Here is an 8,179-nt window from a genome sequence, read left to right as displayed (position 1 = left end):
CCACAGACACAATCACAGGGTCTGAATTACATTTTCAAATGCTCCAAGAGAATTTTCACTTCTCTGGAAACCGGGTAAACTGACAGAGCATCAGGGCCCAGGGCAGTTGAATACAGCAAGTGAGAAGTGAATAATTAGTGATGATTCAAGGAGACATCAAGCATCTTGGGAAGTGCAAAATAGCAATGAGTTCTTAAAAGGAAGCTTCAATTGTAACTAGAGTGCAAGATTCACCAATTTATGGAAAGACTCTTTGACCTAATCAGTGCCTGCAGTTTCAATCTCAGTGCAGAGCTCTCTCTGGATTGAAAAGCATGTGCATTTTATACTTCTCTTTTGATCTGTCGAGGCCACCATGTGTGTATTTCCACTCCGACACTACTTCTCCCTGTCTCTCCAGCATGCTAGCTGGATGATGCCACAGTGCTGGATCCGGCTCCCATGCTGTGCTCAATGCCTTCTTCCTTTTTTCCTCTAAAGATGATCCTACTTTCTACCTTATTTAGTGTCCCTAAATACTACAGCCTATACTTCTAACAACTACACATATTATCTGATTGATGCATAGCTCAGAATTGAATTACTACTGCTTTTGTCTCATTGCCTGTTTTTCAAGAATATATGTCTAGATCCTTTGGTTCTTAAGTGTGATGATTGGGTTTTCACACTATTGTGCCTCCCTCTAAACCTTGTTACGACAGTGGCACTTTACCCTCTGATGTTAAAAAAAAAAAAAAAGAAGAAGAAGAAGAAAAGAAGAATGTTTGTCTACAGTGTAAGTTCCCTAAGGTCAGGTGCTGTGTCTTTTAATTCTTCCAAGTGAACCAACACATTACTGGGTCACCATGAGGGGCTTAATATAAAGTGACAGATTCATGTGTTATCAAGCATCAGAGATGCATGAATAATTTGTTCCCTACCCATTTAAAAGTATCTGTTCTCCACTCCTTTGCAAATATCTTTTGGATTTTCAATATGTTTTTGCAAATATAAACAGCTTTACTTTAAACATAAATGAAGTACAAATATCATCAGTAAAAATATGTTGTGATTTATACAAAATCCCCTATGGTGTGATCCAATCATATCTAAATATTTTCATTATGTGTGGCACATTAATGAACCATTTTGAACCATCCTGTCATATTTTGGTGGCAAACTTAAAGCATACACTCATATAAAGGTACTTTTCAAAATAAATGTGTTGAATAATTTTACCTTCACTCTGTTTTCTTTCCTAAATTGTGCATTCAGATGGGCAAGGTTGAAAATGTTTAAATGGAACATTTTGTTCTGACTTAAGGTAGTGCAGCCATGTGAATCACAGGGCAAATTTGAATGGAATGTAGCCTACTCTATCTCCTGTTACAATGCCAGTGACGTCTGACCCAAGGCATGACGTAACGGGAGCTGTCCAGTTTAATAAAGGTGAGTTTTCTTCCATTACTGCAGGAGGGAGACTTCAATCAGCTCACAACCTGGAAACTTACAACCTACCTACTGGTCAAAATCATGTTGTTGACAGCATCTCAGCCAGCCATGAAGTGTGCTATTGAAAGTGTGATTGCTTGGACCAGCTCCAGAATGAGAAAGCCAGCAGCAAGAGATAAACTATCAAGCAAAGCAGGGACATTTTCCAAGTAGTGATGACTTCTGATAGCATCTCTAAATTCGTCATTCCCTCTTTGGATGTGGCATATATGGATTTTCATCTACAATCAGTCAAACTCCCAGAAGACTAGTGTCTAGAGAGAAGGCTTTCTGTTGTGATAAACAGCATATCTCCATCAGCTCAATGCAAATCAGAATCCTCTATGAAAAAAAAGAGGAGTATGAAAAAAAGAGAAACTCTGTACAAAAATATTCTCTGTGCTTGACTGAGAGTCTTGGATACTGCACGGATGTGCCAGGAACTACACATTACTTATACCCAGCATCCTGAACTGGGTTATCATTGCTGAACCTCCCCAAAGTTACAACCTCACTCATATTTCTCACACTAGATGACAGCTCCTTTTTTTTGAAGAATCACTTTTCTTTGAGTCTTCCACAACTGACCACAGAACTCTAATGTCAGAGAGCATAGGGATATTGGTCTCTGTATTCGCCTGACAAACTTGCTGAACAGATCAGTGGACCAAAGCAACTGTTTCCAACCTTCTTGTTTTGCATATCATGGGAGCTGATGGACCACATAAAACTTGCTTTTTCTACACAGTGCCCCATTGAATCTGAAGATTGTCATGTCAAGAAATAGAAAAAGATATTTTAAAGACTGAAGATGAAGCACTTTCCCACAATCAAGCACATGTAAAAGCAAGTCAGACACAGAGAAAGCAATGCTAGGATAATACAGGTTTACCTGAAGGTTTCCCAATTTGTGCATCAGGAGGGATTCCCGGTGGAGAATCAGCTGCTGTTTCTCCTGCATCCAGGCCATTCACACTTTGAGCTCTGTAAAGAGAGACCTTCCAAGCTGCTCTAACTGAAAGGGCAAATCATTAGTAAAATATATAATTCTTGATGGTTTTAATACAGTTTAGTTCCATGTTGCATGCTAAAATTAAGATTAATAATTTTTCTCTGAATAGTGTACTTAATAGAACATCTCACTGGGAATACTGAAAGCTCTGGCTGTATTAAATGCAAAGTTACAAACAAAACTGTTTAGAGAAGTGAGAACATAATGGACATAATAATAATGCACATGCTAATGATGATTTAACACATTTGTAAATGTTTGGAAGATAATACAAGAAATCAGAGTAAATGAGCATCTCTATATTAAACATGCTTTATTAAATGATTTTTATAGATATAAAAATATGCAATTCTACTGTGATATAAAGTACATGAAACTCTGTAAATGTGTATGCATTTGCACATGTGCACGCACACACACACACACACACACATCCAAGCAATAAATAGTCAGTTTAAGAAATGTCTCTTTTGTTCAGTAAGTAATTGAATGTTATTTACTCTTATGGAAGCTCAGGCATCTAAGGCATAGGAAACAAGCATTGGTAATTGTTTTCATCATTTCATAAATCTTGGAGGTTTGTAGGGTCCTTTCATATAGACACGATATTTTGAATACTGTGCTTACTTTGGTTGCTGTAACACCCATAGCAGATCATTACTAATACCAAAATCATTTTCTTTCTCTTTTTATATTTTTTAAGGATGTTGATTTTTCTACACTGATTGGTGATTGGAAAAAAATACTGATGTGTCCAAATAACACAAGCTTTCCAAAAATCTCTGAGTCCAGCTCTGTGTGAATGCCATAGTTGGAAATGTAAAAGAGGGTCAGGGAATAATCAATGACCTTAATGAATGCAAGATCTCTTTCTAGTGATAAAACTCACACATAAGAAGACAGTAGAAATCAATATAGGAATGCACATCTTCAGCTTTGGAAAAAAATAATACTCTCTTGACATGGCAAATTAATTACCTATAGTTCTTCCTCAAATCCAATATGCCAAAGTACGCAGTCCAAGAATAAGAAAGTTGAAAGGGATATATTCATCACCCATCTCCAGGAATGACCTGGGAATGAGGAAGCTAAAGTTTTAGATCATAACTATAGCAGAAATATGTGGAAAGCTAACTTTTTAACTCAAAAAGTATATACAAATTGACTAGTTCCAATTATAGGATATATTGATTTTAACTTTTCCTCCATTTCTCTTATTACTGTTCAACTTCTCTCTCTCTCTCTCTCTCTCTCTCTCTCTCTCTCTCTCTGTATTTTGTTTTTGTTTGTGTGTTTTATGTTTTTGTTTTGTTTTGTTTTGTTTTTATGGATATCGTCTCTTTGATGTAATACCATGCATAATTTCCTTCTTGCCTCAAGATATCAAATGTAATTAATGATTTTCTCTGAATCTCTGTTCTAAACATGATTTCATAGGAATTATAATCAGATATACTCTAACATCAAGTAGTAAGAAAAACTGACAATAAATATTTATCCAGAAAAACATACTCAATATGTCTAAATGACTCTAAAATCCTGAGAAGTTTAAGGAAGCACACTGTATATAAAGTGATCAAAAAAAAAAAAAAGCACAAGTATCTCTAGTCTGTGATGGAAGATTAAATGGCTTTAACTTCATGGAATGTACATTCCCACCTACATGAGAAAACTAAGTCACTTCAATGAGCTCACAGGAATCATTTAACAAGCTCACAGGAGTCAAAGTCACATGATTGTTATGTGGCAGAGTCTACATTTGAAGTCAGAACATTTCTTTCCCAAATCAATACTGTTTCCATGTTGTTTCTAATCAATTGCCTTTGGATTTTTATTGGAAGAAAAGAACCATCAATCCATTAACTCATTAACCAAAAGCCTATAAGAATAGGCTGTATGGTACAAACACCTGTAATCCCTGAAGCTAGGGAGGCTGAGGCAGGAGGATCATGAGTTCAAAGCCAGTCTTAGCAAAAGTGAAGTGCTAAGCAACTCAGGGAGACCCTGTCTCTAAATAAAATACAAATAGGGCTGCGGATGTGATTCAGTGGTAGAGTGCCCCTGAGTTCAATCCCCAGTATCCTCACCCTGTAAAACAGAATAGGCTATATGGTGATTAAGTAACTTCTGATGGGGTGCAGGAAATGCTGGCCCCTTGGCATACTGAGTTCCATAAGATGAAGAAAATGGAGGACATTACAGCAGCAGAAAGATCTTTGACCTACTCCACCCACTGTCTCCTAAAGAATGCCACAAAAACCAAAATGACCCTTCCCCTTTCCACTCTGAACCATGCTATAAAACCTGGGAAGGTCAAGGTCAGATGGTTCCCCTAGTTTATTACTGTGGGATCATCCCATTTTGTTCCTTGATCACACTTCAGCATGACTGTCAGTAAAAATACAGTTTTTCCATGTCTTCATTTCTGAAAGTCTCCCTACCAGGTAAAATTTATACCTCGTAAATTTGTATGTGTTTCTCATGTTAAGATATGTCTTTGGTTATAGGGTTCTCAGCCATGAACCTAGTGATGGAGAATGAAGAATATCACTTATCCTTATACTTCCATGAAAATAAGGATGGAGGAATTTTTTAGTCTAATGTTTTGGTCAGGGAGAGTAGGATTGGGGCCACACTGTTCTGGGGGGCTCGGAACATCCAGTGAATACCAGGAGAGTACCATCAATATTAGGAGGCAAGAAGGAAGTGAAGGTACAGAAGGCAGATGTGGAATGGTGAAACATGAAAACACAGGTTAAGTCGACTATAACTTTTTCTAAAGAGTAGACAAAATCTTCAGCTCTCCAGGATGGCACTGCATGTAAGAGGCCCTAGGATGCTGCTGCACCACACATGTTCACATTTAGCAGGCATTATGGTTACCCAATGGGCTACGCCATCAACAGTTATTTAATCCAACATTAGTCTCTGTGTAGTTTTGAAGTCATTTTGTAGATTTGATCAAAATTTATAATCAGTTGACATTAAGGAAAGGAGAGTACCTGCCGCAGTCCGGCTGCAGCAAAATAACCAGGGGGTGAAGAGGAACTTGTGAAGGTTGATGCAGCAGGAGTGGGAGCCGTTTATTGTAGGACCGGAGGGGTATATATACATTACACACAGCTTTTCTTAATTAACATAAACTAGATACAGCAGTCAACCAATAAGGAATCTCCACACTTAATGGCTCGCTGGCGTTACTTCACAAACCACTCCCTCTGCAAAATGCCAGGCGCCATCTTGACTTCTTTACAGACTCTAACAAGTACCCTCAGGAATGCGTATGGGCCGCATCCAAAAACTTGAAGGACTAAAGAGCAAAATCTGAGATTTCCTCTAGAATAAGCAATTCTGCCTAAAGATTGCTACAACTCCTGCCCGAGCTGTCAGCTTGCTGGTCTGCCTTAAAAACTTTGAACTTGCAACTTGCCAACCCATAAGAAAACATATAAGCCAATGTTTTAAAAATAATTCTGAGACAGCAGGGGCTCCCCTACTGAAAGTGTTTCATTGGTTCCTCTCCAACCTAAGGATACCCTGGACTTCCTGATCCTATAGAGAAGGAAAAGTGTACTCTGAAACTAACATGCAAAGAAGCTGTCATATGGTGTCGACATTTACTGCAGACCCATGAATTTGACTCTTGTCTTGATTCCATTCTCTGCATGTATAAAACTTCACCCATCTGATTCCCATGCTTTTGACATAATGGCAGATTTAATGTTAACAAGAAATACTGTTTAATATCAACCAGAAGTAAATTAGTATATTTCATAATCACTAAATGCATTGACATAACTAAGCCTCATGATAACTTATGAGGTATATGTTACTATGGATTATATTTTATAGATGTTGACATTTGGTGTCTCAGGATTTGAACATGATCTTTAAATAACCAAAGACCAAGCCCTTTCTAAATTTAAGGGATTTTTTTTTTTTTTTACCATTTGCCATCAATTAGTTTCCAGATTCTTGTATCTTACATATAAATACATTTATTATGGTTTTGCAAATTTTACATTTTGCTGCTTGGTGCTATGAATAATTAATATATATTCATTATGTGCAAAAAAAGGCATGTTATTGCAACAAAGTAGAAAGGAAAAGAATATTTAAATAAATGTTTAATAAATCAGGTTTTTTTTTCTTACAAGAAAAGAGCAAAAATATTCTTGGATCTGGTAATATAATTTGTAGATAAGCCCTTTCTCACAGTTTCATGTTGTTTTCTAATCATATATTTGCTGATCAGGAATTTTCCAATCAGTTCTACTTATGAAGAATTTCCTACTGCCTTCCTATTGACTTTGGGAACTTTCTGATTGTTACAGGAATGAAAACAATGTTTACGAAAATTCCTGGCCTCAAAATTGATAACTGAGGGATGGGGTTGTGGCTCCCCAGTAGAGCACTCACCTAACACGTGCAAGGCCCTGGGTTCAATCCTTAGCACCACATAAAAATAAATAAATAAAATAAGGTATTGTATCCAACTATAACTAAAAATAAATATTTTTAAAAATTGATAACTGAGCCTAACAACTGATGTTAATAAATGCTGATCTTGTGTCTGTTGCTCTAGTGTTTTGTAAGCATTATTTCCTTTGACCCTCTGGAATAGGTAGTTTTTCTGCCATTCCAGAAAGCCTTGTAACAATAAAAGGCTTGTTCGCTATCCCATGACTAGAAAATAGCAGAACAAATTTTTCAGACCTTGCTAATTATCTCCAAATCTTGAAATTGTAACCAGTGAACTATAGCTACTAATCAACTCTCCAAAGGAAAACAAAACTATTAGAGATGCAAAAAGTAACAGGCCACACAACAGAAGATGCTAAATTTCAGATATTCAAATACAATTATGAATATGCAATGACTAAGACAGAGCTTATCCTTTGCTAGAATAAAAAACACAGTGGCAGGATTATTCACATATCCAGCTTGCTTTCTTATTCACAGACCTTAATCCATCACCTGACATATGATACTCAATCGCTATTTCTGGACAAATTATTAAAATTATTTAAAAATTAAGAGTGATAGATTGAAAATGAGTGGAGAGTCAGAGGGATCATTACCAATGAATGGAAAAACATAACATTTTCTTTCTTTCATTTATTCTACCAATGAATATCTGCTAAGTTTCACTATGGCAATGACCATGAGAACAATGAAGTTAGTGCAGGCACACAACTGCACTTGGACTGATTCAGACTAGGGTCACCCAAGGTTTTGGAGGAAGTGACTGATGCACAGTAGGTTTATTAGACATCTGCACAGACATAGCGATCTTGAGTTCTGTCTTGAAGCAGCTACATTTACTTGATGAAGAAGTTATAAATCTTAAGGATGGTATGCTTCATTATACCACTTTATGTATGCTGAAATAGACCTCTCAGAAAATCCTACCTGAAAATCATTTAGAAATGAACCTATAATTGCCAGATTGATGGAAGTGGATATGGTCTATGAATTAGATGTTCTTATATATCAATGTTAAATTTCCTGACTTAAATAATTTTAATATTATTTTATAAGATAATGTTCTTATTTTTAGAAAATACAAATTTGAATATTTAGTAGTAAAAAGTATAATATCTTCAGCTTACTTTTACATTTTTTTTAGAAAAAAATATGATTACAGGTTAAGTTTTAAATTAAATGAGGTAAAATATAAACTATTTGTGGATCTGA

The 8,179-nt window shown here is 36.2% G+C and overlaps 1 pseudogene; it reads left to right on the top strand.

The window, feature by feature from the left end:
- Nucleotides 1–629: 629 nt before the first annotated feature.
- On the top strand, nt 630–721 carry LOC125617828 (annotated as a pseudogene).
- The last annotated feature ends 7,458 nt before the right edge of the window (nt 722–8,179 follow it).

This window comes from Marmota marmota, unplaced genomic scaffold (genome assembly GCF_001458135.2).
Source record: "Marmota marmota marmota unplaced genomic scaffold, marMar, whole genome shotgun sequence".
Lineage (NCBI taxonomy): Eukaryota > Metazoa > Chordata > Mammalia > Rodentia > Sciuridae > Marmota > Marmota marmota.
The sequence above is the reverse complement of the archived record's forward strand: the minus strand, read 5'-3'. Positions and strand labels throughout refer to the sequence as shown.